At 40.1% G+C, this 22,204-nt stretch overlaps 1 protein-coding gene across 1 annotated transcript in view; it reads left to right on the top strand.

Annotated features, from left to right (window-relative positions):
* The window catches only part of CCDC136 (coiled-coil domain containing 136), an 852,200-nt gene extending 830,242 nt beyond the window's left edge, over positions 1-21,958 (top strand). Inside the window, exon 9 of the mRNA XM_044088645.1 lies at positions 18,956-21,958. The gene's annotated coding sequence lies outside the window, so the exon portion shown is untranslated. The remainder of the gene's footprint in view (positions 1-18,955) is intronic.
* The last annotated feature ends 246 nt before the right edge of the window (positions 21,959-22,204 follow it).

Raw genomic sequence — 22,204 nt, 5'->3', positions numbered from 1 at the left:
CTTTTCCAAATGTTTAGTCAATAGGTCTAGGTTGGCAGCAGGTCTATTGCCTGATGAGGAATTATGAAAGTGCATGTTTAAAGCTGCGGGGCAGAGTTTTAGTGGTCAGGTTAAAGTTAAAGATATGTGCAAGTGCTGTGCTCAGAATCTCACTGTCCAGAGATTTAATAACTAGGAATGAAGTATGGAAAAAGGAATACAATTGCAGTCTAGGTATTCAAGTAGTTCTTATCATTTAAGGGTGTAAAATAAAATTTGAGGTGCTCTAGGTACTAATATAAAGTTATGGATAGACTGACTGGGTGGGGGACATGAAAGAATGGGTTACTAGCTAGTGATGAGTTTAACAAGTTATTTATGAAATCAGAAAGGGTACTCCTCTCAAATGCTTTTAGGGAAAGCTCTGCTATTTGCAGTGTTTGACTACTTGGCAGAGTGCCTTGGGGCTGCAAAAGTTGCATTTTTGATAGATGTTCATCGTGTTTCACTGCTGCAGTAATTACACTTGGGTTATCCTGCCGTCAGGCAGGCCCGCAGTCGGCTTGAGTTCCAAAGTCTTGGTCCGGCGTCGGTTGCTGTCGCCTCTTCCCTGACGTCAGTGCGCCAGGGATATATAAGAAGCAGCCGATGCCATTTTCTTCAGTCTTTCTTGCCGCGTGGTGCCCGAAGCAAAAGCAGTTCGCAAGTGCCGGTCGGCCGACTCCTGAGATTTCAAATTCGATTTCAGAACCAAAGTCTTCAATAAAGCTGAGTACCCCGTTGGGGAAATTTTTTTTCTTGCCTCAGACCGATGTCAGTAAAAGTTAATAATTGTATTTCTTGTGGGAAGCAAATACCTCATAAGGATTTTCATTCTTACTGTATTCCATGCCTAGGCCCAGACCACGACATCACTAGTTGTCGGTTTTGTGCTAGATTTAACAAACACACTATTAAACGTCAGTTTGATTTTGCTCGCCATTATTTTGGGCGAAGGTTTAATTACACAATGCTGTTGGAACAACCGATAACCGGAATGCATAAAAAGTGCAAAGATAAAGATAAGGAAAGGCTTCCGAAGTCCAAAACTGACGACAAAGCCTCTTCTAGGCCAGTCGCCGGTTGGCCGGTTTTCAGTGAGGCACTTTCGCAGCCCCTGACACCCGCTACTTCAGAACCACAGGCCGCGTCCGACTCCCATATGGAGGTGCCTAGGCATCTGGAGCCTCAAGGTGTTGGGCCAACGGAGATTAACCCTTCAGATGGGTCCGTAGCCGCTGAGCAGGCATCGGCTTCTGAGGGTGTTTTCAGGCCTACTCAACTTACCATTACAACTACAGCCAAGACTAAGCCTACACTAAAGACAAAGAAGCAAGTGCAGCATTCACCTGGACAGGCCTCCATGCCTAAAAAACAGATGCTCAAGATGGCTGAAGACTTGATAACTTTGATCAGGGGTTCCCATCCCCCTCCTGATAAAAGGCCTAGGCAGGATACAGACTATGATTCCTCTGACCAGGTTTCAGTATATTCTGATTCCTCTTCAGACCAGGGATATTCTTTACCGCCCTATGAGGATTCTGATGCTGAAGAATCCATTCCTTCAGCCTCTCCTCCTGAGGATTACTCTTTTGGGGAAACTTTACATACCATGAGGGAGCATTTCCATTGGGAGGGCCAGGATTACTCAGAATCCAAGAAAAGGCTCAGAGACTTTCTTTTGCTGCCTCAGCACAGGCCCCTTGCTATTCCGCCAGTGTTGGACATTGTGGATAATGTGTTCTCTGAATCTAGTTTAAACCCTGATTTTTTACCCCCAGCTCCTGTCAAGCCAGACAGATACTACAGAGTCCCTGACTCTCACAAATTTCTTTAGAAAAACCCTGTTGCAGACCCAGAAACTATTTCCCAGGGTCCCAAAGGGGTTAAGACTTCCACAGCTAAGAATCCAGTTCCCTCGGATAGGGACTCTAGAGCATTAGACAGATGGGAAAAGAAAGTTTACACCTCTGCAACTTTAGCAGTGAGAGCTCTGAATTGCCAGTTTCACATGCTTAAGTATCAACAATATTTACTGTCTCAATTAAAACAGAAAATGAGTATAAATGCAGAACAACCTGACTATAAGGAAATGCAAAATTTATTGCATGCAGCTGAACAAGTGGGAAAGCATACTTTGCATTGTGGTTTTGATTCATTAGAAGCTTCTTGTAGAGCAGCAGTTACAGGATCTGTGATTCAAAGGCATGCTTGGTTAAAGGAACAAAGCTTACCAGATCATGTTAAGGCAAAATTACTGGATGCTGCTTTGCAGCAAGATAACTTATTTGGTATTAAGGCAGAAGAGGTATTAAAGAAAATGGAGGATAAGGCAAAATCTATGCAAACAGTAAAGGATTTCTTACAGGTACAGCCACCACGATTTAGCAGAAATTGGCCTACTAAGAATTGGTCCTTTCCAGTGTCAGACAGGCCACAAAGAGGCAGATACAGATGCCCAAGAGGCAGATCTCAGCCACAAGGTTCTTACAGACCACGACAGTGGGGTGCTTCAAACCCAAAACAAGGTGAGGATAAGTCACAACCTTACAGGAAACAATCCCGATGACTTCACCCTTCCAATGCCAAACTCTTACCTTTTGGCAGCTCCCTTAGGGGGAAAACTAGCACTTTTTTTCTCAAAACTGGCAAGCAATCACCCAAGACAAATGGGTGCTGAATATTGTGTCTCAAGGTTACAGGTTCCACTTTCACACTTTTCCAAGGCTAAAAGGAATGCCAGACCTGCCACAAAATCAATGGGCAGAGGCACAAAAACAAATTACAGCTCTCATGGACATGAGAGCTATTCAAAAAGTACCACAGCAGGAAAAAGGACAAGGATTTTACTCAAGACTCTTCCTGGTACCCAGAAAGGACAAAGCCTGGAGACCCATTCTGGACCTTTCCACTCGAAATACTTACCTGGATGTTCCGAAATTCAAAATGCTGACACTACAACAGCTCCTTCCCATGTTGGGCAAGAAAGCTTGGCTTGTTACTTTGGACCTCAAAGAGGCATACCTGCATGTCCCTATCAGACAAAATTGCAGAAGATACCTCAGATTCATAGCTGGTTCAATACACTACCAATTCTCTGCACTGCCCTTTGGCTTATCTACTACACCCAGCATCTTTACCAAGTGCCTGGCACCATTAAATGCATTTTGCAGACAAAAAAGCAATTCAAATATATCCATATCTGGACGACTGCCTGATTCAAGCAGAGACCAAGGACATTCTTCTACAGCATCTGGCATTTGTAAAAAGATTGTTACGTTGCCTAGGGTACACAGTAAATGAAAATAAATCAAAACTAGTGCCCTCACAAGAGATAATATTCCTGGGTGCCAGCTTAAATACAACGGCCCAGATGGCTTATCTCATGCCAGACAAACAAGGACAACTGACTCAGTATTTTCAATTGATGGCAACAAAGTCCCAACTCCCTGCAAGAAAAATTCTGCAGGCTTTGGGATTCATGGCATCCTGCATTCTACTAATTCCATATGCAAGACTGCATATGAGGAAATTACAATGGTACCTAAAAAGTGTTTGGTCTCAACATTCTCACAGCTTGGAGACAGTAATACCTCTAATTCCATGCCTACAACAGGAGTTTTGATGGTGGGCACAGGCGTGTCACCTCCACAAGGGTCAGCCTTTCACTCTTCCCACAGCCAGGCAGACTATAACAACAGATGCCTCGGATTATGCCTGGGGAGCACACATGGCAGGAAAATGTATTCAGGGCAAATGGACCACAGAACAAATGCCTCTTCACAAAAATCAAAAAGAGATGTTGGCTGTTCAAAATGCCCTAACAACTTTCAAGGACATTCTGCATCCAGGACAATTATTAATAAGGACAGACAACACCACAGTGATGTGGTACATAAACAAGCAAGGGGGCACTCATTCTTACCCCCTATGCAGGCAAGCCATGACCTTGTGGAACATGGCTATAACTTATCAAGTTCATCTGCAAGCACAATTCCTGCCAGGAAAGATAAATACTCTGGCAGATGACCTAAGCGAAACATCAGGGATCCTCACGAGTGGAAATTAAATCCACAAGTTTTCAGCATGATAATGAAAAAATGGGGGTGCCCGGACATAGATCTCTTTGCCTCCCCACTGAATTGCCAACTACAAAACTTCTGCACAAGGACTTATCACACACAAGCATAGAAAGTGGATGCTCTTTCGTTCAGCTGGAAAAACCTAAGCGTTTATGACTTCCCATCACTGCCTCTCCTTTCAAAGCTACTCCTAAAAGCCAGACAAGACAAACCACAGATGATTCTGATTGCTCCAGACTGGCCACGCCAGCACTGGTACCCAATCTTAAAGAACTTAGCTAAGGTCCATCTTGGATTTTGCCTCAAATTCCACACCTTCTGACTCAGCAAAACAATCAGATACTGCACAGTCAGCTCAAAACTTTAAACCTGGCTGCATGGAAGATTCAATAGCCAAACAGACAACTTCTCTCTCTAAAGCTGTTATGGATGTCATTTTGGAGGCCAGGAGGCCTATCACCAGGAAATCTTATTCAGAAAAGTGGAAGAGATTCTGTGCCTGGAACCAGTCTCAAAACCTTGATCCTCTGGTCCCTAACATTCCTCAGATACTACAATACTTGACTGAGATGCTGGATAAAGGACTATCCTTCTCATCCATTAAAATTCACGCTTCTGCCCTCTCGGCTCATTACAACACAGATCCTCCTATTTTTTCTCACCCTTTGCTAAAGCAGTACCTCAGAGGGGCTAAAAACATAAGACCGCCCCGGAGAGCACCAACACCAACTTGGGACCTCAATTTCGTTTTGGAAAAGCTCCCTTTGCCTCCTTTTGAACCAGCCAATTCAGCAGAGTTAAAATATATATCATGGAAAACTGCTCTGCTTCTGGCAATAACCTCAGCACAAAGAGTCTCAGAACTGCAGGCACTAATGGCAGTGGAGCATTTTATAATTTTCCACCAAGACAGGGTTTCTTTAAGAACAAACCCTTCCTTTATGCCTAAGGTGGTATCCAGTGTGGCACTTAACCAAACTATTCACTTGACAACCTTTTATCCAAATCCCCAGAATAAAGGGGAGAGACTTCTACATTCCTTGGACATACACAGGCAATTACACTTCTACTTGGACAAAATAAAAGCTTTCAGAAAAACTGAACAATTGTTTGTATCATATGCTGCAGGATCACAGGGAAAGGCTATTTCAAAGCAGACTATTTCAAAGTGGAGAGGACACTGTATCCGGTTCTGCTACACACAGCATGGGAAACCTGTACCATCTAACATTAGACCACATTCCACCAGGGCAACTGCTATTTCTACCGCCTACCTTAGAGGAGTACCTACCAAAGATATCTTGGAAGCTGCAAGTGGCACCCTGCAAGTGGCACCCCATCCCGTCTAAACTTTTCTCCTGCCTATCTATTTCACATTCTGCCATTATGACTCCATACTTCTATTAACTGAACTACTCTAACACTTTACACTGTACCCTTTTTCTTACTTATCACACTCTCCTGTTCTATAACAGCCTCCCCACCTATCTGTGTTCCTTCCCACTTTAGACTTGCTAACCTTTCCAAACGTAATCAGCTCTGCTGACTGATTGTCTCTCCTCAGCTGCTCCATTGCCGTTTTCTACCCGCTCCGTTCGCCCTGCGGGCTCACTCCGCTCCCCTACCCTACCCCCAAATCCCACCCACCCCCAGTGCATCTACATTTATACTTAGCAAACCACTCCTACATCCTGTCTACCATTTACACCCCACCCATTTCTCCACCTTCTTCCTCTCTACCTAACAAACTCCTCCCCTTTCACCATCATCTTCCCCCTCCCCCTATAATCCATCTACTCATACCACCCTTCATACTGAACACAACATCTATTCCTAAGCCTCCTACCTAAACTACATATAATAAGTTACCAGCCTCAACATGCTTGCTAAATTAACATCGATCTCAATCCAACTACTACTAATACTAAACCTTATTTATATCTATCACCTCACCCAGCCCAACTCCACAACTCACACACCACTACTTCACTCAACCAGCTCACTCCCTTCAACCCACTCAAACTCATTTGCCTCAATCTCCCCTGCACTGTATCCCATAAAGACCCATCTATTTTTTAACTACAAACTAAGCTCTACTTATAAACCCTTTAGCTCCTCTCTAACCTCCAATATCCACATAAACCCAACAACACACATGATACAAACAAGACAATCCAAACACCACACCAACTTTTTCCAACTCCTATCAACCATACTTCTATCAGGAGATATACACCCTAACCCAGGCCCAAACACCACTTACCCTACATCTAAATCTATCCTATTAGCTTCTCTAAATGCCCGAAGCATAGTTAACAAAATCCCCAATTTTCATGCCTGGCTTCACCACAACAAGCCTGACATCCTAGCTATTTCAGAATCCTGGTTAAAACCTCATATAAAAGATGCTGAAATAGTACCACCAAACTACTCCATCATCAGAAAAGACCGGGTACAGAAAAAGGGTGGGGGAGTAGCTCTACTTTACTCATCCTCCTATCCATTACTCCCTACAACAAACCCATTCCACAATTCTCCAATGCAGAATTAGTTCTAGCTCTTTTTTCTTTAAATAAACACAAACACATTTGCATAGCGTCACTTTACATCCCCCCTGGAGACAATATCTCAGTACTTGAAGATATACTATCCTGGCTTTCTACCAACATCAGCAATGAAACTATTATCATGGGAGACACCAATATTAATTGGTCTTCCATTCATTCACCTACACACCGCCTAAACATCAACCTTTATAAGTACTCTCAGCTCATCAACCTCCCTACTAGGCCCTCTAAAGACTTCTCCAGTGGAAGTACCCTAGACTGGATCTTAGTCTCTCACCCTCACAACTACAATGATAGTGGAACTCTTCCTAATTCCCTCAGTGACCACCTTCCCATTTACACCAGACGTCTTCCATCTCCATTACAAGTTACCCATAACTACATCAGTACTCGCTATCTAAAGAAATTCAACCCAATAGCCTTCTCTGACTCCCTAAAATCAATAAACTGGAACCCCCTAAAAACTCTACCCCTAGATAATGCTGTTGAACACTTCAATACAACTTTCCTAAAACTGCTAGATAGTTTTGCCCCCATAAAAACCAAAAGAATAAGTAACAAAATCACCCCCTGGCTAACAAAAAACACAAAAACCACTATGCGACTCAGAGACAAAACATGGTCTCGTTACCAAAGAAACAAAACTCCTACCACCCTTAATGAATTCAAAACACTTCGCAATAGAGTTAAAAAGCTTATCACAATTGATAAACAGAATTATTTCTCCTTACTACAAAACAACCACAAAACCAATCCACAAAAATTCTGGAAAGGCATCACTACCCTCCTAAAACCTGGCTCAACAGAAAACCCAAGCCCAGACCCAAATGCACAAGATATAGATCTGGCTACCCAATTCAATTCATTTTTCATAGACTCTATTTCCAAGCTAACCTCATCCTTCTCTAATAACACCTCACCCCCTACTTCTGCATCTTCCCTATCATCACCCCCTTCATCTCCAGCCTCCCAACTCCCATCATTCTCCCTAAAACCCATTCCTATTTCTACCATAAGAAAACTCCTCCAAAAGCTAAAACCATGCTCCAATGCCCCTGATAACATTCCATCATCCTTCCTCAACATAGCTGCCGAAGCCATTGCCTTCCCCATCAGCATCCTAATCAATCGGTCTATCCAAGAAGGTCTTGTACCCAAACTCTGGAAAAGGGCTTTCATCATTCCCCTGCACAAAGGAGGCAATAATAACAATATTACTAACTTTCGTCCCATCGCCATCCTCTCTCCTATATCAAAACTCTTAGAGAAATGTATCCATCTTCAACTCCTTCCCTATCTCTTAGATAACAGCTTACTAACTTCCACACAACATGGATTCAGACTAGGTCACAGTACCATGACTGCCCTCCTTTCCTTCCTGGAAACTGTAAATAAAGACAGAGATTCTGGCTCCACTGTATCTACCCTCTTTCTTGACCTGTCTAAGGCCTTTGATACTATCTCTCACAACCTTCTCCTTACTAAACTATCTAACCTAAACCTATCCCCTTCCTCTCTCAATTGGTTCACCAGCTATCTCTCTAACAGACAACAAGCTGTCAAGTGGAAAAAAACCATCTCCACTTTCCTTAACACACCCACTGGTGTCCCCCAAGGATCCATCTAGGGCCCTCTCCTTTTCAAAATATTCCTAAACGATTTTTTCCATTCAATTCCCCATGCTAAACTTATTCAATATGCAGATGATTCTACAATTATCTGTGCAGCCAGATCCATCCCCACTCTTTTACATCTAACTCAAGATGCCTTCTCTACCACAGAACAGTGGATGAAGGACAATCATCTAGCACTCAATGCATCAAAAACCAAACTTATGGTATTTACCCCCTCAAAAACCACAACCTTTGATAGTACACTATTCTCCATCACTAGCCAGAATAATACACCTCTCAAACTAGTATCTGAAACCAAACTACTAGGAGTCCAGATTGATGACCAGCTTAGATTCAAAAGCCACCTACTACTAAACATAAAAAAAACCCACCAGAAACTCGGCATGCTGTACCGTAACAATCAATTCCTCACTACATCTACAAAGATCACTCTTGCTACTACATTTCTCATCCCCTCTCTCCTGTATGGTGCCCCTCTCCTAACAAACCTACAATCATCTCTCAAAAGTAAACTGCCCTCCTGTTATAGTAAGATTGCCAAATTTGCCACCAGCCACAAATCATCTACCCATCACTGTACATCTCTGCACAAACTCAATTGGCTAGAGCTTCCTCACTATCTCTCATATACTCAGCTCACTTTTGCTCACAAACTAATTTTTCAACCCTCACTCTGTCCCTCTCTCAACTCTACCTTTAAAATGCACATGCCACAAAGACTCCTAAGATCTAATAACCAAAACCTAATAGAACTGTACAAACCCCTTCACTCTCCAGGACAAAACCTCCTATCCTATGCCCTGGCACGCATATGGAACTCACTTCCTCCCTGTATCCGTACCACCACCAACCTCCCTGCCTTTAAAAAATCACTGCACTCACATTTAACATCCTCATGGGAATGCTCCTGCACCCACCCCTCATAGCCTATTCCCCAACTCTTACAAACAACTATATCATATATTACAAGACACCAATTTAGCCAACTGTAACAACATCTTATCATTTGACAATCCCTACAATTCCACTCATGGAACTATATATTTACACAACAGTAATGATTGCTCCTATTCAGAACTTAACCTAAGGATCTTTATTTCATCTACTTATATCTTAATTTTCCTACAAAATAAAACCCATAACTTATCACTGTAACTGCTTAACCTTTGTTTTGTTTTCTCTGTAACCCACAAATGACTTAAATTTTAAACTGCTGTAATCTTTTTGTTACCATTGTTTAAAGATTTGTCTCTAATCTACAAATGATTGAAATTGTAAACTAATGTAATCTTTTTGTAATGTTTGTTTTGGAGCTTTTCTCCCCAGGACTCCATTGAAAATGGGTTCTTTTTGGCCCAATGGACTATCCTGGTAAACCAACTGCAAATAAATAAATAAAAATAAATAAAAGCTGCAACTTGGAGTTCAGTGCACACCTTTACCAAGCATTACCAGTTGCCTCTTTATTCTAGGTCCAGAGCTGGCTTTGCCACTGCAGTGCTGCAGGGCCTCATAGCCACACCAAATCCTCTATAGAGCCAGCCACCCAAACTCAGCTTTGGGATTCTACCCAAGTGCAATGACTGCAGCAGTGAAACACGATGAACATAGTACAGTTTTGTACCTACCATAAATGTAGATGTTCGAGTGTCTTCACTGCTGCAGTCCAGGTTACCCACCCACCAGCCCCTCTTTCTTATCTGGGACTAATCTATACTACCTTTGTGGTGTATTTGCTGCTTAATGAAGGTTTTATTTTTACCTTTTTTGTATGTTTTATTAGCAATATGTATTGCCTACCATTTTTGGGGGCACCTGACATCTGGGGCAAGAAAAACTGAAGAAAATGGCGTCAGCTGCTTCTTATATACCCCTGGCGCACTGACATCAGGGAAGAGGTGAAAGCAACCGATGCCGGGCCAAGACTTTGGAACTCAGGCCGACTGCGGGCCCGCCTGATGGCAGGATAACTCAAGTGTAATGACTGCAGCAGTGAAGACACTTGAACATCTACATTTATGGTAGGTACAAAACTGTACTTTTCTAATATACTGTACATTTGCAGCATTGGTGTTAATCCTAAAATCATGCCACAGTTTCAGGTAGTGTAGGTGTTTGCTTACATTTTTAGTGTCAGCATTCCATATTTAGCAAGCTTTGTCCATTTGATTAATCTGTGCTTTTTCAGATACTGTCAACCAAGGGGTTTTTAATCCTTGAGTCCTATGTTTTCTGAGCAGCTAAAGTCTTTCTTGGATTGGGGTGAACAGATTGTGGAAGGCAGAAATTGCAATTGTTGGGTCAGAACATAAGTAAACTGCATTTCTCTAAGTATACTAGAGTTCAGAAGTGAAGATGTCACCTGATGACTCAGTCATGCACCTGGTATAAACAAATTTTGAAGCTGTCTTATGACATTTGAGTGACCAGTATATAAGTAATATATATTGTTACAAATTATGTTACTTTTGGTAAATAGCAGATACAAGCCATAATCTAGAGCAAGTTTAGATAATAAAATGTCACATACTGAAACTCATAATGGATAACAGCACATCACTAGCAACACACTCTTCCACTTAAATGAATTGTATTATTCCATAACAGTTTAAGAAAATCTATAGACAGTATGTATATGATAATATGAATGATAAGATATGAATGAAGATACCACATAAATAGTAAATATTTACAGGAAAAAGGTAACATATTTAAATAAAACCTCATGACCTAGTCTAACTGCAAGTTCAGGATGTAAGAATAACCACAATAGTGAACATTAAGCTGGCCTTGGGTGAAATGTTCTTCCAGGCAAAGGGTTCAATGACAACTGCTACTGTTTAGTGCTTACCCCAGCCTCACCTCCTAGTTTCTACTTTGCTTCCTCCCACTCTAGCTACCAATACCATTCAGATTACTTTCTTCTTCCTGTTCTTATATTTTGTCTTACTCTTCAGTTGTTTCTTCCATACTTTTACATGTAACTGGCTCAGACTGCACTGTAATGACTTTGGAAGAAATAATTGAATTAACTGGGTGTTTGGGCGGCTGCTAGGCTGCTGGATGCCATGAGGGTTTTAGATGTTCTGAGGTGCATATTAGCATTTTTTGCAACCTTTTTCATCCAGTGATGGCCTAAAGAAAAATATGATTAAGAAAAGGGATCCATTCCTACTGTTGGATTTGCTTTTTCTGACCTTTAAATCCACTGATGGCTTTGACAAAAATCATGAGTAAGAAAAAGTTTGTCATATTGTTTTATTTTGAGGAAGAAATAAATTGTGTTGAAGGCATCATGTTCAGGTCTGACAATATACAATTTCAGAATAAACTAAGAACTAAAACATTTATGGTAATACATAAATCATATCTCAGAGTAGTACTTCCCCCCACAAAAAAAATAGTTCTGCCTGTGTATCACACTAGTGTTAGATTAGAATGGAATTAAAGATACAAATGGCCACAGTCATTTACTTCAAGTAGCTGTTTGCAGCATGTCTCCTCACCTATCCCTAAAAACCAGACACCTTCTATGTACTCCTCTGATGTTAAACTAGGATGAAACTAAAAGATCAAATATAGTATAGTATCATATTTTTATATCTATATTGTTTAACAATTAATGCCTGTATAATGTTCCATCCAATGGGTCCTTGTCTTACTTCAGAATTGGTGATGTTAAAGAATACTTCCACATGGGAGAACAACATTAGACTCTAGAAATAATGAAAATACATTTTTCAATAAATGTATAGCATCTTTGGAAAACACTTGGTGTATTTCTGAAGTTAGACCATCTACTTTAGGAACTTTATTATCCTTTATTTTTTTAATGTTATTTCTGTTAATGAGGTTGATTTTTGAACAAGGTACTACTTGTTGATGTTATAATTTAATTTTTATATTTAATTTTTATATTGTCATATAGAAAGGAATCAAAGTATAATATACATGAAGAATCTATATCTTACACATCAATTCCCTCATAAAAAATACGGGCATATAACATTTCATCAATGTCTGTTAACTTCCTATTTTTGCCTTGAAAACTTATAAATTTGATTTGATTTCTGATTAAGTAGCTAGTCTATGTATGCCTTCAGAGGGAACAGAAAATGTCTGGGGTTTAATTTGCTCCAAGGCTATTGCTTCTTTATAGTTCAATATTATTTGATATTACTTATTCAGTCCTTTAAGCAAATTCAAATATGTTTTGTTTCCTTTTAGCCCTTTTCTTTTTACTTCAGCTAATTTTGTATCATTGACCTCCCTATCTCATTATTGGTAATTGGTATATATTAATCTATTTTTTAAGAAACCACTTATGAAAATATTTAAGTGTGATAAAGAATGAGAAACAATGAAATTTAAACTTAAGATATTGTGAGTAGATAGGGGGCAATAAAATTAGATTTCCGTTTTTCCAATTTATTGGTGCAGTCATTGGAAGTATAAATTGTATGCATTCTAGACTGCATATATAAGAAAACAATTGTAATATAATACATTCATTTCAGTAAATGTATTTGTATTTTAATATTCATTTCCTCAGTACAAATTCTTAGTGATTCTGATGCTGCTGTTGTGATTCTATGATCTCTATTAGTACTAGTGTCTTTTTACTCTGAATAAAATTGAAATACTTTCTCCAAATTAATATTTTTTCTAAACATTTCTTAAGCAATTTCACTGCAAGTTCTAGGATTTAGTACATATTTACAAGAGTTAGTAACCTACTCTGACATTCATTTAATATAATAAAAAATGTTCCTTTTATGTAAATATATGTTTATAAAATCCTTGGCACAATAGCCATCTTGTTTCAAACTATAGTTGTAACCCTCCTCTTATTTTTAAGGTGGAATTTTATAAATCACAACATTCTTTGATGTTAACTTTATGTACAACACTTTAGAAAGTGTATTTCTTGTGAAATATTATATCATTCTTGTTTAATTTCAGATCAATAAGCAATCCATCATCTCTTACTGCCACTGTTTAATTAATTAACATTCAAGGACAATAATGACAATAAAGTCATTTATTATTAAATTGTAATGGTTATCTTTTTTTCCATTATCAACATAGAATTTACAATATATATATATATATATATATATATATATATATATATATGTGTGTGTGTGTGTGTGTGTGTGTCTGTGTGTGTGTGTGTCTGTGTGTATCTATATACAAGTACATATCTATTTATGTATCTAAAACCAAGAATGTAAAGAACTACAAAATGTATTAACATAGGCTGTGACGAAAATGCAATCTAGAACTGCTTGACTTACTGAGTAGATAAAGGATATATTTAAAAAATTAAAAAATAAAATGAATGTATACATTTATCTTATTATGGTAACCACTGTTTCATAGTGAAAAACTAAGTAGACTGCACACTAACAACTCCTGTCTACCAAACTGCCCCCCGAGAAGACATCTACACACTGAGCAATTTGCAGACTTACTTTGCTGTATAAATTTGCATGGCCACTCCTACCATTTTATGGTAGTCAGCCATCACAGAATAGGTAAGTACAGGGGATTTCACTGGTAAGGTAGGGTTGGGTGGTGTGTTGGTGAGTACGTGCAAGGGGCTGCATGTGTGTGTGTGTGTGTGTGTGTGTGTGTGTGTGTGTGTGTGTGTGTGTGTGTGTGTGTGTGTGTGTGTGTGACTGTCTGGAATATAGCATAAGGCAGGTAGTGATTGTACACTAGATAGTAATCACATCATCATCAACCCCCTTTTATTCCCTTTTCACAATCTCTCTCTGTTCAATACCTCTCTCGTGCCTTCTTTGACACTCACACAGTCCATCCACCTCTTTGTTGTATGATCTGATTTCCTCTTGCTTGCTTTCTGGTTATCCCAAATCTTTTCTGCAACTGGAGCTGCTTTGGCTTCTGCTCTTATGTCCCCTTTTCTTTGTCTGTCGTGCAGTGTGCAAACTACCACCCATCTCAGGCACTTCATCTCCATCAACTCTACCTTCCTCGACTGATCTGCCTTTACTGCCCAGATTTCTGTACCATACGGTAGTACTAGTTGTAAAGCCATGGTGGTGCAGCGGTAGCGTTGTTGCCTCACAGCAAGAGGTTCTCCCGTTTGATTGTCAGCTGGAGTGCGGGGAGTGCCTTCTGTGTGGAGTCTGCATGTTCTCCCCATGGTTGGATGGGCATTCAAAAGAGATGTGTAAATGGGCGTGCCTTCGTTGAAGGTTAGATGTCGAGCTGGCACCTGGCACCTCGGTGTTCATTAAAATCTACTGCCAATCATTAGCAGACTGGAGTTCCACTGTGGCGACCCCTAACCGGGAAAAGCCGAAAGACAAACAACAACAGTAGTACTAGTTGCACCACTGGTTTGTACATCTTACTTTACAGCTTCTTTGGCATTCTTCTGTCATACACCACACCTGACACTTTGTGCCAGTTGGCTGCAACGATTCTAGTTTTGACATCCTCATTCAGACTTCCCTTCTCCTCGACCACTCCTTCCAGATACTTGAAGCTGTTAACCTGTTTCACTATTTTTCCTTCAATCTCCGTTCTCAGCTTCTTCTGATTTCCCTAATTTGCTGCCATTACAACTGTCTTATCTGTACTCAGTTTCATCCCATGTGACTTCAGTTTTGCATTCCATTCCCCTATCCTTTGCTGAAGTTTTTGCTCAGAGACTGCCTGTAATGCCACATCATTTGCATACACCAACTTTTTTTTGATCTGTCCCCTCCAACCTGCTTGCTAATGTAGTCCATCACTAGTATTAACACAATGGGCTCAGAGCTGAACACTGATGCACACCCACTCCCATTGGGAAATCCTCTGTGAGACCAGACACTGTTCATACTTGAGTCAATGGGTCCTTGTGCACAGCTTGCACTAATTCTACCAATGTATCTGGGACTTCACACCACCACAAGGCTGCCCAAATCAGGTTTCCTGGGACCTTGTCATGTACTTTTTCCAAGTCCAGGAATGGCCAGTTGGACTCTTTCCTTATTTCTAGCTTCTTCTCAACTGTCTGTCTCACTGCAAACATCAGGTCATTTGTCCTGCATCCTAATATGAATCTGACCTGCTCATTTCTCACCTTACTTTGTAGTACTCTGCTTACTCAATTATCAATCACCCTCTCCAGAACTTTCCTGCAATGTGACAGGAGTTTGATACCTCTGCACTGTCCATACTTGTGAATTTCTTTAACACTGGCACTAGTATGCTTAATTAATCTCCTATCATCTTTGATACACCGTCTTCTACACACTGCTATGAGTACTCTCAGGAGCCATTTCTCTCCTATTTCACCCAACAACTTTATCATATCTGCTGTGACCTCATCTGAGCCTGCTGCTTTCCCTGACTTAATTTTCCTTAGTGCTGCTCTTACTTCTTCTCTGTTGAGCTCCTCCTCTTCTCTCACCATAGGCTGTGGCTGGGGCAGTACAGCCTTTGTGGGGTTTTCTTCATTCAGAAGCTGCTGGCAGTACTCCTTTCATGTGGCTTTGATGTCCTGTGGACTGGTGAGCAGGTTATTGCTAGCATCCCTTATGAAGGGAGTCTGACTATCTTCTTTATGTTTCTGTCTTTGCCATGCAGCCTGATATTATTTTCTTTGTGCCATCTATTGAGTCACTTTCCAGAAGCCGATACAGTGCCTCTGATGCCTTGTTCTTTGTTATTGCAACTCTTTTCTTAGCCTCTTTGTTAGCCAACCAGTATTTCTAGCCTAGTCTGTCTTTTCTATCTCTCACGTTTTCCTGCACTCCTTTCTTCTAATGATATCCTGGACTTCTGCATTCCACCACCAGCTTTACTTAGGTACCTTATTTACATACATGGCTTGGCCTCATATTTGTTCTGCAGTCCTCACACATGCTGTTTTGAGGTACTGCCATTCTTATTTAACTCCCCCTATTTCTTCTTCTTCCTGAGGTGCTAGATCCCTGAGTAACTGTTGTTTAATTTCTGATGAAGAGTGTTTGTTATATGCCAGATGAAAGCACTCTTTTGCGTGAGTAATAAAGAATTCAGTTTTTCTTCATCTGGCTGGCTGCATCTTCATTTTCTTCTCTTTGTTGCTTGATTCCTGGTGGATTTGTGATCCCTGAGTAATTCCTTGAACTGTTTTGCTTTCTCTTTAGTCAACATGCAGGTCTTCAGCCTGGTCTCTGTTGACCTTAGAGCCTTCTCTGACCACCACTTGCAGATGATTGTGGCAACCAGAGGTTTATGCTGTGGGTTGAGTGTTTCATGGGGATGACTTTCCAATCCCTGATTCTAGCCCAGTGCTTTCTCCTTAAATGGAGGAAGTCTATCTGAGTTCCATGTTGGCCACTCTTGCTTGTGATATTGTGAATGTCTCTCTCTTTCTGAACCATGCATTTGCTACTATCAAGCCAGACAAAAGTCTAGAATGGCCCATCCTTCTTTGTTCCTGTTACTCCACCCATGTGGACCTAAGCAGCTCTTATATCCTTTTCTGTCAGTCCTGATATGTGCATTCAAGTCACCCATTACTAACACCAATTCATGTTGTCCTGCTTTATCTAGTAGGTCTTGCAACTGCTGCCTGAATATATTCTTTCCCTATTATCAAAACCCTGCTGTGGGGCATAGGCTGAGATTATGAATACTGCCATATCATTAGGCTGGATTCTGATTGCTATGAGACTTTCATTAATTCTGATGGCATCTCTCACTGCCTTCTAAAGCCTCTCCCTCACCACAATTACAAGACCAATTCTAGCCTGTCCTCATCCTGAGTAGAAGACTCTGGATCCCAGGTCAAGTGGCTGCCTTTCCATCTTGTCTCTTGAATTCATAGGATGTCCATCCTCCACGCCATCATGTCATCCACTTTCAAACTGCATCTTGTCAATAATCTTACACAGACTGTTGCAATAGTTTATGTTTGTCAGGTTGATTGGTTTTACATCCAGCTTTTGTTCATCAGAGCTATCGCAGATAATCCAAGCTGAGCTACTGGACAATAAGCTTGTAGCTTATTGTTTCAGGGCTGCTGGACTTTATAGCAGACACACACTGGCCAATAGGGGCACATACACCCCTCCCACCATTAGAATGGGTCTCTGACTTAGGTAGGTGTAGGACAGCCCCTTAACCTACTTATCATCGGCATTTTGAAACATTAGTCAACCTGACTGAAACACCTATTGCCATATTTTACACTGTCAAGTAACTAGCTCTGGCATGGCATGCAGTCTGTGATCTGTGCTGTCCTATTTTGAGGATGATTCACACTACAGGAAATACCCAACATGGTTGGTCTGTAGAACTCTTCCCCCATAGGGCACCATGTAGAGCCGGTGCTGCTTCCCACAGCTTCCCGATTCCAATCTCACAACAACTGGTGTGCAGTTAGCCACCTAGGAGAAGGAGAATGGTTATAGAAAATAGATTTGGTAATGACGTACCTAGGGATTCAGAAAGAACCACATTGCTGATGGTAAGATCTTGCAGTAAAAAGGGGCAGTTTACATTATGCAGATATTTCAGATTCAGAGACACGTTAGCTACAATAGGGAAGAACCTCATTATCAGCTAATTTGCATGTCTCTGAATCAAACTTAAATACTGCTAGTGCTAATCACCACTTTCCTATTGTAGTTAACATCAGCTGCCCATGAATAACATTGGTACAGGTACCTCCTCTCCTACATTGCCCACACACACACACACACACACACACACACACACACACACACACACACACACACACACACACACACACACACACACACACACACAAAATCTTCATGCTTTATTATAGACAGGAGCAGCAAAAATAAAATCTAAAAGAAGGTATGAAAAGATGTGCACTGGTTAGGTCGGGAAGAGTATAGCTCTATCACTGGTTAAAGCAGTTTGCACACTGCTTATTTGTATTAAGTAACATTTTATATTAAAACTTGGTTATGTCTTTAACACTCCAGGCTGGGTTGGCCAATCTAGCTAATGAATATAAAATATAAAATAAATGTCATAGAAGATGCTAGAACTGGAGAATTTCATTCCTGTTGTGCACCATGTGGCTATCAGTCAGGATAGTAATATATGATGCAAGAGACCGGGGAGTCAAACCTACTCACTAGAAAGTATTTTACTTTGTAATGATTTATACAGATCTGAGAAACACTGCAACATTTGACAAAAAGATATGTGAAATTGATGAAAATGTGAAATGCTGATTTAAAAGTGAAGACTAACCGAGGGACAGTGTGGAACATAGCTACTGCAGCACTAAGGTGACATTATTGAATTCATCTGTACACATAATAAAGTCCAGCCATTGTATAACATCAAATTACAGCTTCTAAGCAGGAATGCAAAAGGTATAAATATACGTATATTAGGTCATGAGCAACTAAAATCTCTGTAAACTCATACTGGAATATTTAGTAAATTAGTAGAGAAAACTGGTAGAAAAATGCATCCATGCCTTTCATACTTGAGCTGCACTGATTGAGTTTGTAGCTCATCTGACATGCATACCTGTCTCTCCTTGTTCTGTTATTTACTTGTCTAAGTACAACATTTGAAACATAGCAGTACTAATCCAAATTACATAAGGAGGGCTGATCTCACTGTGCAGGAATCTGACAGCTGTTTTTTTTCCCTCTTACAGGATCCTGAAAACAGAGGATGGAATCCCTTCCTGGTCCTGGCTGTGGCCACGGCTGTACTTCTTCTGTACCCAGGTCTAACAAGAGCCCTCTCTTGACAGCCACAACACTGAACAGCTGTGTTCTTTTGCTACACGGAATGTTTTCATCTTCATCATCACAGCTAGCAGATGAGTCCATTATCCAGACAACCACTGGACAGACTGCTTCTTCTTCATCACTGGAAACTACTTCCTGTGTCACAGCTTGATGAGAGCTTTTATTGCCCTGACAACTACCATATTGGAGATTTTGTCCTTATAAATGTCTCTACCATTAAATCTGACCAGTTGGGATATCTCACTTTGCTGGCAACTCCAAAAAAGGCAAACTTCGTTGTCACCATGAAGGTGACATTCTCATAATATAGTTTAAAGAGCATTATTCTTCCATGATGGAATGTTCTTTTTTTCACTATCACTGTGCTCTATGTCCTCCAAACCAAAAGGTTATTTCATCAGTTAACTTGGGCTATTGACTTTTTCTGCCACATTGCCTTCATTATAGCCTTCTATTTTGACCACAGTTTTAAGAAAATCTAGTAATGACAAAGTCCAACATAGCACTCAGCTTCATCTTGAAGGCATGTACTCATTCATCACCTGCTTTAGAGTACTGTTTAATCCCTAACATATGCACACATACACAGACACACACACACACACATGCACACATACCTGTATACAGTCTTCCATAGTCTTTGACAAGTAAAGGCTTGTTCCTCTATCTGCACAGAAGTGTGCAAAAGGTAGATAAACATAGTCCGACTCTTCACAGGTGTACAAGCCATAACATGTTAAATTCAAAATGTATTCACTTTGAGAAAGCACTGGTTCCCCTGTTGTGCACATGTGTTTAATTTTACACTGTCAGTGCCGATTTAAATATCCTTTGCAATACTTCAATTTCTATGTATTATAATATTTGCCACACAGCAGTACAAATCAGGAATTGTTAAAACCTGACATATCTCACTATATTTTGAGTCTATTTGGCAGTGGAATATACTGATTTACCTTTAATGTGGTGACAAGCAAGAACAAGGCCATTGTCATGCAGACACAGAGGTATGGAGGCCATTGACAATATACAACTGAAGAATAAAGTAATTAAATGACAATAAATAAACCAATAAATAAATAAATGACAATAAACTAATAAAACACTTGATACATGATGACTAAAAGCCTTCACAGGAGTTGAGGATCTAAAAGTGTTTTATTTAACCGTCCATTCCAGTTTATTGTCATTTATTTATTTAAAGAGGGAGGACATTACCACTTTTTACTATAAGTCTTTAATACACCCAGCACATTAGTGTAACACAATAGTATAGTAATACACAAAGTTATACCTTCTAAAGGAAAGAAAAAAAGAGTTTGCATTCAGGCACTTTCTGTATTTAGATATCAGGCAAGGAATATCACTTTTTACTTCCAGGACATTAATACACCCAACACATCAGGACATTTTTTTTTGTTCACATATAGGAGCACATATGCGTTTGACACTTAACTCTAACCCTACCCATATTAAAGGTATAAGATGCCAAACGCCCACTGTCCATATAGTACTGCCAGACTGGGAAGTACAATCATTGAAAAGTATCACAAAATCAAGCTCAAGCACATAATGTGCAAACTGCCTGCAACATACTGGCCAAGACACGCTAAATATGTTACCCTTATAGCAGTATGTGGAACTTATTAAATCTGATATTTACATTTTAAAGAAGAAAACATGATACCAGGTTGTTAATAATCCTTTGTAGTTGAAGTAATCAATATTCTGAGAAAGAGAATGGAACATAATGAGGTATAAATGTCAGGATTATCAGTGCACATAATATACAAGCTGATATTACCAAGCAGAGCACTCTCTTAAGAGGAAATTAAACAAATCTTAAATGTAAAGTTAACAGAAGGTGGTTTTAAATATTAAACACATGTTGCATTCTGTCATGGGAATTGGGAATAACTGCATTCACATCTGTACATATATTTAATGAGTCAGTCCCGACTCATTCAACATATGTACAGACATGAACGAGTCGCTCCCGACTTATTCAACATATGTACAGACATGAACGAGTCACTCCCGACTCATTCAACATATGTACAGACATAAACAAGTCGCTCCCGACTCATTCAACATATGTACAGACATGAACGAGTCACTCCCGACTCATCCAACATATGTACAGACATGAACGAGTCGCTCCTGACTCATTCAACATATGTACAGACATGATCGAGTCACTCCCGACTCATTCAACATTTGTACAGACATGAACGAGTCGCTCCCGACTCATTCAACATATGTACAGACATGAACGAATCACTCCCGACTCATTCAACATTTGTACAGACATGAACGAGTCGCTCCCGACTCATTCAACATCTGTACAGACATGAACGAGTCACTCCTGATTATCATTCTTTCTTCCATGTATAACAATGTCAGTGACCAGCACAACTGTTAGAAAGAGCTACTATGGCTTTCAAATATAATAAGCTTCCAAACACAATTTTGCAAATGTATTCTGGTATATTCATGTTTTTTACTAAACCATAAACCATAGAGTATGCCTTGTGACTTTGTGAGATAACAGTGTACATGAAAACCAGTGAAAGAATAGGTAAAGTAGAACACTTGTCTCAAGCAAGTTGTTCTTTGTGTCATCCCTCTCCCTGTTGCTCCATCTCTGTAGCTGGTTGTTCACCATTCTCTTGTTAGTGGTATAGGAGTCCTTGCTTCAAAATACTCCTTTTTGTCAAGTTAAGTGACTTCATATCCACACCCTGTATATTAATTTCTAGAGTTTTCAAAGATTCTGTTGTTTCTTCCTTTTCTTTGTCTTTACAAATAATCTTAATTAAATGATATCTGCGGGGTCTATATTAGATCACTGAACGCTTAGGTAAGCGAACAGTGATTAATTGACCCCATGTAAGTGAAAGCTTACAAAATCGAACTGTCAGAACAGCGATTTTTTTTTCCAAGGGAAAAAAATTGCTGTTCCAACAAAAAAAAAAAAAAAAAAAAAAGAAAGCACATTAAAACATGAGATTAAGTGGGAGGCTTCGCCCCCCACACACCCCTACTTAAATATACCAACTCCGAGACCGCACTACAGTGCTGAAAATGGCAAAGTTCCGAAGCGGCCAAGCGAATTCTTTCCCAGGGAAAGAATTTGCTTACATGCTGCTTTG

The sequence above is a fragment of the Protopterus annectens genome, chromosome 11.part0, assembly GCF_019279795.1.
Source record: "Protopterus annectens isolate FY-2018-M chromosome 11.part0, PAN1.0, whole genome shotgun sequence".
Classification (NCBI taxonomy): domain Eukaryota; kingdom Metazoa; phylum Chordata; order Ceratodontiformes; family Protopteridae; genus Protopterus; species Protopterus annectens.
The sequence above is the reverse complement of the archived record's forward strand: the minus strand, read 5'-3'. Positions and strand labels throughout refer to the sequence as shown.